Source organism: Pteropus medius, unplaced genomic scaffold (assembly GCF_902729225.1).
Source record: "Pteropus medius unplaced genomic scaffold, Ma_sr-lr_union100, whole genome shotgun sequence".
Taxonomy (NCBI): domain Eukaryota; kingdom Metazoa; phylum Chordata; class Mammalia; order Chiroptera; family Pteropodidae; genus Pteropus; species Pteropus medius.
In genome coordinates this window covers 15,887,541-15,898,592 of record NW_024351073.1, presented here as the reverse complement: position 1 = coordinate 15,898,592, position 11,052 = coordinate 15,887,541, and positions in this window count along the sequence as shown.

Here is an 11,052-nt window from a genome sequence, read left to right as displayed (position 1 = left end):
GGCAGCTTTCATGACTTCTCCTTGGACCCCTCCCAGGCTTGAACCTTCACATCTACACCAGCCTTGCATCTGTGAGTATTTTGAAGAACCCACCATTTGCTCTAGCAACTTTGCTAGGATCTTAGCCGAGCAGCCAACTGGCACTTCGAGCCATTGCCTCGAGGTCCTCTTTGGCGCCGTTGCTTCTTAGATACCGAGACCCGACTTCTGAGACCCCACTTCTGTGACCGCCATCCACTTCTGCACCTGTCCCAGGATTTCTGCTGAAACCTGTTCTGCATTTACTTTTCTCTTTCAGTCTTACAGCAGCGAGTTGTCTGCAGCTAGCTCTTGCCGAGGAGTCCTCTTTCCTTGTTACTACTCTATGGTATCTGCCCGGGGTACAGTGCTCCCTGGAGGAACTTACTGTTTTTGGGCTCCTCCCTTGTAGAAGTTCTGTGTAGAGGGCTTCACACCCTGCAGGAGTTCTGTGCGGAGGGCTTCACACCGCCCAGACTCTTGCAGAGAGCTGCTCTGAGAGCACCGCTGAGTGATTGTCACAGCCTTGAAGCCACGCTGGCCTGGAGGGTGGGACAGAAGAGTGAGTGGGATTGCAGGGAGGCATAGCAGACAATACAAGCTTTCTTCCCTTGGATGAGATGCCCTCACTCCTGGGGACCTTGGGTTGATACTCTGCAGGCTATTAGGCATCTCATTCATTTTACACTTGGAGATCACACCGAAGGATATGTTGAGCTGTCTCATGCTTTAGGGAAGACCTGGTATAACTTATTTAATCATTCCCCTCCTGATGAACTGCCAAACATTTTGATCGGACGCTGCTACAGCAAATGTCCCAGTACCTGTGCCATTCATCCATGTGTCAATAAACCTTTCTCATAAATTTTAAGTAGACACAGCCTGCCTTGCCTTATTTATGAAGGTTCTATGAGAATTAGATCTATGACCATCCCTCCCTCCCTTCTTTCCTTTCTCTCTTTCCTTCCTTCCTTCCTTCCTTTCCTTCCTTCCTTCCTTCCTTCCTTCCTTCCTTCCTTCCTTCTTTCCTTCCTTTTCCTTCCTTCCTTCCTTCCTTCCTTCCTTCCTCTCTCCCTCCTTTCTTTTTTCTTTTCTTTTCTCCTTTTCATTTCACTTCTTTTTTTTTCTTTCTCCTTCAATGTTCTTTCTACTACACAACTTTTTAAAAATTTAATTATTCCTCTTCCAGAAATACAGTAGCACACCTCCAAAGAAGATCCTCTATTTCTCTCTTTCTTGTTGGGGTCCCTGGTGTGGGATGGGACTATATACTTTCTCTGTGGCCCTTATCCATTCTCGGTAGGTCCAGAGGGACTTGAGATCAGTCTAATACGCTGACCTGAGAATGGCTATGGGTTCTAATAGGGATGGGTTGGTATCTGAGAACATTTCTATAGGCAACACCCTCCGCCTCAAAAATCCTAGCATTAGAGCGAAAGATTCCTAGGCAGATCCTCTTGCACTTAGGGAAATGTGATTGTTTTTATTTTAAGGGAAAGCACTGAAATTTCTTTGAGAAACCTCAATTCCATTGAGAAATCATTACAGGACACACTGTCTCTGTGTTTGCCTTCTATGGGGACAGGACTTGGGAAAGACTTTTGGTCTTTCTAAATAGAAGTGGCCCAAATCTCCCAGGCCTTCTCCATGTCACTTATCCTAGATGGGAAACTGTGTCTCCCACAAAAAATTCAGTGGCACTGAGGTTGCCTCTGTGCAAAATTCTCAGTCAGGAGGTAATTATTTTTAGTAGTGGGAACCCCACCCCACTTTCTTTCTTTTCTTTCTTTCTTTCTTTCTTCCTTCCTTCTCTTCCTTTCCTTCCTTCCTTCCTTCTTCCTTCCTTCTTCCTTCTTCCTTCTTTCCTTTTTTTTTTTTTTTTTTCTTTTTTTTTTTTTTTTTTCTTTCTTTCTTTCTTTCTTCTTTCTTTTTTATTAACTCCTTAGACGCAGTTTATAATAGAACAGTTCTAGAAATTATATTATAGCTAGCTACAGTTAATATAAATGAGTGAGATATATTTTTTTCCCCTGGAAAAATATATCATCTGGACAGATAGCAGAATAGATTTGAAATAAATGAAAACAGCTTCTTCTTACAGAATGATTGGTCTTTTTTTTTTTTTTTTTTTTTACCAGAACAGTCTGTTCAATATTTGTAAATAAAGGATTAAAATATTTCTGATAGTTTTGGCAATACTGGCAAATATTTGTTCCTTAAGTTTTCAAGTTCTAGAGAGAACAATTTATTGGACCTATTTGCTCAGCAACTAACACGTCACCTACTTAACTCCGTATGCATGCAGTATCACAACATTAATTACCAGGCACCAGAAATGCAAACCCTTGCTCTTAAAGACCTTCTCGTCAGAAGGGGCAGACTGCAGCATCAGACTCGACATATCGGAGGCCTCCTGTTTGTCTGCATGCTATATACTCAGTCAATGGCAATGAGGTTTCAAAGTTTGAAAATATTTTGCTTACAATGGTATTTGTTTTGTTTGGATTTTGGCCTAAGCTGTGACGATAACTCAGTTGGGTCACTCAGCTCTGAGATAGTGAAGGTCTATTGTTGCTATGTTTCTCTTTTAATATTCGGGGAGAATTTTCTGAAAGCTTCTTTCTGTTTTTAATCGGATATATTGAGAAGGCCGCCTGCCATACAGTGACTAAAAACAAGTAGAATTTTTTCTGTGACTCCAAGAGCCCTAAGTGCAAATATATGAACAAGGATCTTGATGTTTGTCAAAAGAACTGTTTTGTTTGCTTAAGGATGACATGTCTTTCTTAAAACTGCCACTTTGAGGATATTAAATTGACACTGGCTAGGAACGACAAGTTGCAGAATTAGTCCAGTTGTCACAATTCTCTCTCACCAGCATGATTAATATTGTAACACATGAAGATATTTTTAGCTGAAATAAAAAAGGCATAATTGAAGTTAGAAATCTAAATATGATCTTAAGTGATGTGTTGTACAACTCATAACCATTTCAATTGAATTGACCAGATTAGGTAAACATAAATGCAAGATAAAGTTTGCAACCTTTGGTGAGGTACATAGGGTCAGATAAAATAACCTTGATATAATGGGGAAGTAGAATGATGCCAGGAGTATGCTCTTGAAGGTCAAAGCACGTTACAGAAAGACTAGGAATATTTCAAGTTCTGCTAAAGTCTAGCTGAGTGCATCTCTAAAATCCTAACGCTTTAAATGATCATCAAGTGATTATTTGGGCAGATATTTAGCTCTAGATAAAAACACAAGTTTTATTGTCACAATTCATTGAAATGGTGTTGACTTTGGGTGGCAAACAAGCTGGGATCAGATCCACTTGATATCTTCAGGCTGTGATGTCAGCAGCTGCATGTTAAATAAATAAATTAGAGGTTCGTTTGATGCCAAGTTACACAATCAGAAACCGACAATCTCTTTCCATTTGCTTTTCATAACAAGGTTCGTGTAACGCCAGGGCAAAACCTAGAGCAAGTTTACTGGCAAATCTGGGGACTAGTGAATATTTTATAGGATAGCAGATAAGTGATATTAATGCTGGGAAAAATTCCAGCCAATTTCTCCGACCACTGGGAAGTGTTTGAGGTGGGTGGGGAGTGATAGGGCAGGCTGGGAAAAGCTTGCGTCTCCACAAGGATCTGGTTCCCTGCTCTCTCCTGCCGTCCACACTGGACCAGTTCTCTATGATGTTTGCATTCAGCCGTGTGCTGTTTAGCATTGTGTTCTTTCAGTTATTATTACTGATAATAACAACAACTACTTACTGAGGGCTTTTTCTGTGCCTGGCACTGGTTTAGGGGCTTAAATAAATTTGGTTCTTCATCACTATGGGGTCATTTTCCAAACATAACTTGTGAACAGACTTAGAAGTGGATTAAGAAAGGGAATTAAGAAAAATAAGTTTGAAAACGGGTTCTTAAACACTTGTACACATTTTCATAGGAGCATTTATTTTTCATAGTCAAAAGGTAGAAATAGCCCAATGTTGCTCAATGGGTAAATCAATAAACTGTGGCTTATACAAACAATAAAATATTATTGAGGCATAACAAAGTCCATGTCACAATGTGGATAAAGTTTGACAACATTATGCTAGATGAAAGAAGCCCAACACAAAAAGTCTCGCATATTATGTAGTTCTATTTACATGAAATGTCCAGATGGACAAATCTACAGAAACAAAAAGCTGGTCAGTGATTACCCAGGTGATAACTTGGTGAGAAGTGGTAATGGACAGTAACTGCTAGTAGGTATGAGATTTTCTTTGGGGGGTGATGGCAATCTTTTAGAAATAGACAGAGATGATGGTTGTACATCATTGTGAATATATGAAAGACCACTCAGTTGCACACATTAAAACAGTTAATTCTGTGGTATGTGAATTTCATCTCAGTAATAATAATTTCAAAAGACTAAACCTAGAATAAAATCAAAGGCGTCTAATTTTCTGTACTCCGTATACTTCCACCTTTTCATTCCCAACTCATAGCCCTTCTGTCGGGCCCAGTGGAAATGAGCTAAGCTTCAGGTCTTGGTTCAAAGGTCACCTTATCAGAGAGGCCTTTCTGGCCCAACTATAATAGTGCCCCCATCATTTTTGTCCCCCTGACTCTTTGCCTATATAGCACTGACGTATTCGTTTGTTAACATTTCTGCCTCTCCTTCCAATCGAATGTTATCTCTACATAAGCAGGAATTTTATTACTTGTATCCACTGTTGCACCTAAAACAATGCCTCCTGACACAGGGAAAAGAAATAACAATAACACATATTTGAAAAAGAAAGAACACACATTTGGCGAATCAATGCATAAACTAGCATCAGTATTGAGTCCTCATTTTCTTCAACATGGGTACCAAAAAGCATACAATTTATGGGGGAAAGGTGGCTGTCATTTTATCTTTCACATCGAAGATGATGCTTAGAAAAGAGAGGATGTCTAATGGACGGTTTTGAAACTAAACTAAACTAAGACAATCGAGCTAGCACGATGAGACGAAGGTAAACAAAAAGTTAAAAGTCAATGCAGAAGAACAGTACGATGTCAGAGGAGGAAAGACTCACCTGGGAGTCAGTAGATTTCATTTCTAATTCTGGCTCCTTTCCTCCTCTCAGGAGAGAATTTTAATCTCTCTGGGCCTCAATTTTCTCTCAGTAAATTTAGAAGGTGGGACCAGATGGCCTCTCTGGCCCATTCTAAACTTGAATTATTATGCACATGTGTGTGTGGCAGAGGAAAAAAGTGTTGTGCATTTAAATAAATGGAAAATCACCCTAAATGGGACAGTTATCAGGTCAGCTACTCTCTCCCCACCCGGATCCCGCGACAAGTCTGTGTCGCTTCGTATAATTTTGTGAAAGGTGGACGGGAATGAGTTCTAAGATCTATTCTAAGCCTTTTGAGACAGCATTTCTTGTTTGGAAAAGTGGTGAGTTCATGGAGTTTGACTTATTAATGGAAAATTTCAAGAACATTTAACACTGTATTAAAAAAAAAAAATCTCAAAGTTGATAGGATCTGCAGTGGATCTTTATGCCCCCTCCCGGGCAATGAAAGATCTGATTGCAATGATTTCTCCAATTAGAGTCTTGAAGTTCTCCAAAGATTTTTTTTCTTTATAATAGCATGCAGGGCATTTTCGAACTCTAAATAAAGACCAACCACGGAATTGAAGTCTAAGCAAAAATTCTGTTCCCCTCTGCCTGGGGTGCTTGAAATGGAACAGCAATGGCAATATCATGCAAACAAAGCTCAGGGTTCGGCTGACTCCTTGAAGAAACTAGTTGGCTTCAAGACACACAACATGTTTGCTGAAATCCTCGAAATGTGACAGTAGGGACCTGGCAGGTCTGTCGTACTTGCAGTTTTAGTCCAAGAGCAGAGAAGGGAGTTAATGACAGACAAGAAGCAAAACATAATAATCTTGTAAAAGAAAAACCCCAACTGGGACAGTACCATAGAGACATTTATGAAAGGCGGGATAAAAATCCATTTAATGATTCTTTTTCCTAAGAATGCCACCAAAAAGAAACGATCTTGCCAAACTAAAGTAATTTAAATTCCACTCAACAAACATTTATTGAGTACATACTTGGGGACACACACTGTTTTGCAGTGAAAACAAAAATGGGGTTGAATGGTTTTACAAAAATCTAAAGGTCATTGTATAAATGTGACCAATACGTGACTAATTTCTTATTCTTAGTTTTTTCTCCCCTCTGGGAACATTTCTGCCTTCTTCGCATCTAGAATGTAATTTTCTTTCCTCTTTCAGTATTTGAAATATGCATCATTATTTTTTCACCATACTTTAACTTTTTTCTTACAATTTGCTTCATACTATTTATAATTATATATATATATAATTTTTCACCCTCTCTTCCTAGGACTAGAATTTACTCCCCACTCCCTCACAGCCCTCACCCACATGGAATCTGGCTGAATATTCAATATAGTTCTTCGCTTTGATCAAATAAGCAGAGCGAAAGTGAGAACTGGGTTATAATTCTTGCAACTAATGTTCCATCGTGCAAATCAGTGAAATTCTCTGGGCTTCAATTTCCTTTTCTATAAAATTTATAGGCAGCAAAGTATGGACAAATAACCTCTTAGACTCGTTGTTGGACCCGCTGTTTGAGTTGCAATTCATACATGGCAGGAAGAATGATGGCAATAGAGCACAGATGGCTGACGGGTGGCAGTCTATTAAGTTGGCCCTACATTAGCATAAACTGAACGCTTATGTAGTTGCATGGGCATGCAACGTGTATTTAAAGGATTGTAATAGAGGTCATAGATTAATGATAAGCCTGAGATAGCCTATGATAAAATATTTAACTGGGAAATATTTTGCATATTTTCAAGTAATACACGTGTTAAAGATGCTGCTTGCTAGGTCCAATACTCCCTAAGAATAAACTGACGAATTGGACTAATGCAGATTTCACCGCATCTATTGAGAGAGTGACAGGATGCCTTGTACTAGACCGAGTTAGAGACCATACTACACCTGTAAGGACGGGGTTGATATCCAGCGTTTTGTCATCTGTGTGACTTTCGAAATGAAACTGCCACAAGCATCACTGGAAGATTCTAGTGTAGTGAATAGTGTCACCTAGATGACACCAAACAGAAATTGTGACAGTTCAGGAAAAAAAGAAACTGCAAAAAAAAAAAAACAACCCCCAACCTCCCAAACCTCAAAACATAACCACTTTTATTGTTGTCATATCTGTTCTCATCATGTTCTTTCGAGAAGCTCGTAAGTGAAAAGACAGCAGAGTTTCTCCTAAACAGCTTCCATGGTTGAATCGAGGTGACGGATTAGAAGCTGAGTGTTGACAAGCAACACCTGAGGTTGACATTGCCCTATGAGAGGAGGCACATACTGCTGCGACACGATCAGAACTGGGATAGTTAGGAAAGGTGACAGGCTACCTCCGAGTGAAACCGATTCCCAGGAGAAGGTGACGGCAGCTTATGAGGAAAACCTGGCTGCTCATGCAGTCTGTTCCTACAGCGTTTGTGTCAGGTCCCCTATTAGAGGAAGTGTTTTCAACTCTGCAGTTCCATGGACTAACAAAAAGGACTCGGGGGGAAATTCCCCCTTTCGGGTAACCTATAACGTACTCCAAGCTGAGTAGGTTGTACCCAGATGAAAGGGGTTAATTTACTTGACCTGGAAGTTTACTACTCTGAGATCGATAGTGGGTGCCTCATCTTATGGTGTGTTTGACTAAAAGCTCACGCGTGTCTGTGCAAAGCCTCCATGAATATGCTCTTTCTTGTTTCTGTCTCAAAGTGAATCAACTTTCAAGGAAGGGCTATTCACTTGTGTTTACACAATGCAAACTGTTTTTGGTGAAACCTTTCTTTGGACTAAGGAAACAGTTCTACCTGTTTCAGACAATATGAGATCCGGGAAGGTACAATTACTTTTTCCCCTGATATTCAAGTATTCCAAAATGGGGCCACCGCCATATATAAGGCAGCCAATAGCCAAAAGTCTCTTGAAAATAAATTGGTGTTTTGGGTTTAATTGTACATTAGAACTTTGAAGAGTTTTCATTTTTTTTTTTTTTTTCCAAGAGTTCCCATCAACTTCTAGGGAAGCTGATAGGTTAATAACTGAGTAAATGAAATTCTCTTATCAGTTTATAAAACATATTCACTACCAACCAGAATGAACGAGAAACCAAGGAAAGGAATGACTGAAGAATGAAAGGGTTTGCTATTACATTTCTTTTAGCCAATTCTGCCTTGCAGATAATTTACTATCTCACTGTCACCAGGGGTGGAACACATTTGTAAAAAATTAAATGTGTTGGTATAAATAACATATAAGTCAACGATGAAGGAGCGTGCCTTTTGGGAAAGTTAATGTACCTGGTACTAGTTTGGTTTTGTTTTAAAAGCAAAGCTAGGGTCTAAAAATGACCTCCTACAATACAAGGCCGGAGGAAGTACAGGCCGCGGGGGACGTGTGTATGCTCCTGAGGAAGATGCATGTAAGGGGGGAAAATGAAGAATGGGGCCGCTCGGAATCACAGTTCTGAGAGTTTTGTGATATTTGAAAAAGTCTGAGCAGATTTCTTGGTAATATTTTTGAATGGGGGGAGGAACCGATTTAAGGAGATACAATAGTTGGCGAAGTTCAGTTTAGTTTTATTTACGCGGTTGTAGAATAGATTAAATGATGCACGGTCTCAAATAACAGTAGTTCCATTCATGATTGTTTTATGCAACCAAGTGAGGTCCTAGGCCCCCTCTGTCACTCACGATCATTTCTCTTTTCTGCAAATATTTATGAAACACCTACAATGTGTAAAATGCTATGTGCAGGAAAGCATGTTAAGTTCATCATTTGCATAAGTCATCTTTAAGGGCTCGCATTTCTCAAAAAGCTTGCATTTTAATCTAAATCTGTTAAAAACATTTTTAAGTTGTTAAATTACATTTTAAAATGTTTACTATGTAAAAATAATTGAATGAATTAATATTTTGGTTGAATTCACAAAGTAATCTGGTGATTTGGGTGCTTTTTCAATCTATGGTTGGCACATTTACAGTGTAGGGGAAGAAGCAACTTTTTCTAACCTTCTAGGTTCTTCTGGTTGATCTAATAATCAAATAGATAGGAGACAGATTAGCAAGAGAAAATGACCAAATTTAATTACATACATATGTGTAGCGACGCCACATATATGAGAGAGTGGTTCAGAGACAAAAAGGAAATGAGGCACATGTGATATTCTGAACTAAGGATGAGGTCAGGCCCTTGGAACCACAGACAAGGGGTGGGTCGCTGGCAGGATGATCAGAAGAGCAGATGTTCAGTGATTAGATGTTTGTCCTGCCATATCGGTAGGTCATAAAAAGTAATTTCTGGTGATAACTCTTATTATGGACAGAGCCCCCAGTTTGAATTCTTTAAGGGAAAGGTAGATGTTTCCTGTGAGCTCTCAGAGTCTTGATTACCTCCAGCTCAAAATAACTCACACGCAAAGTGGCACATCTCGCAGAGGGCTGTTCTGAACCCCTTCGGTGGCTATGTGCAAGCCGAGAAGAGGGTTCTCACCGTAACCTGGCTGTACTGGCACCCTGATCTTGGACTTCCAGCCTCCATAATTGTATGAAAATGAATTTCTATTGTTTGCGCCCCTCAGTGTATGGTATTTTGTCGCGGCAGCCTGAGGAGACTGAGACAGTGGCAGTCATGAGTGAAATTCTGGAAATTAGCATTTGGGGATAACTGGAGTTAAGGACAATGACAAGGTCCATTAACTTCTGTAACAGAACGTGGTTGGATGAGAGAGTTGCCCAGCCTCTTTCTCCTGCTAGATTGTGATGCTTGAGATGAAACTTGCAGCTCCAGGATGATATAGGTTACAGAATGGTGCATCCTCGATTTCTTTGTGATCTCTGAGATGCACTGTGAGAAAGCAAAAAGTCATTTTTTATCAAAGCATCAAACCGTCTTCATATACTTTCTCTTTTTAAATCCAAATAGATTGGTGTCACTTACACTTCCATCCATTCAAGAATATAGAAGAGCCAGGCATAGTTCTTCGTACTTGGGATACAAACATATTGTCTTAATGTGTTTGGGCTATTTTAACAAAGTGCTGTAGAATGGGTAGCTTCTAAACAACAGAGATTTATTTCCTATAGTTCTGGAGGTGGGAAGTCCAACATCACGGTGCCAGCACGGTAGGTTCTGGTGAGGCTCTCTCCTGATGGGGTTAATGACTTCCTCCTATGTCCTCATGTGGCAGAAAGAGGGCTGGAGAATTCTCTGGGGTCTCTTTTACAAGGGCACTAATTCCATTCATGAGGGCTCCACCCTCATGTTCTAATCACCCCCTCAAAGGCCCCTCCTCATTATACCATCACATTGGGGATTAGGTTTCAACACATGAATTTTGGGGAGATACAAATATTCAGTTTCTAACACATGCTCATCTGTTTTCCTTGCCCTAATGGAGCATATTCCAGGAATAAAGGAGCATATGAGAGAGGGGAGAGGGAAGACAGGTAGTAATAACCATATTGAGCAGGTTAATTATATAGTGTGTCAGCGGTGACGAGTGCTGAGAAATAAAGGAACAGGGAGGGAGTGGACGTGGGCAGTGGGGCAGTATCAATACACAATGTTAAGAGGTGATTGGGGTAGTAGGGTCTCACAGAGAAGATATCCTTTGAGCAAAGATCTGAAGGAAGTGAAGAAGTTAGTCCTGTGGATCAGGGGTCTGCAACCCCGGGCCATAAACCGGTACCAGTCCGTGGCCTGTTAGGAACTGGGCCGCACAGCAGGAGGTGAGTGGCAGGTGAGTGAGCCAAGCTTCGTCTGTATTTTCAGCCGCTCCCCAGCAGCAGCATCATCGCCTCAGCTCCATCTCAGATCATCAGGCATTAGATTCTCATAGGAGCACCGGTTCCTGGTGGCAAAAAGGTTGGGGACTGCTGCAGATGTCTGAGTATAAAACTTCTCAGTCAGAGATGTTATTGATTATTGAAA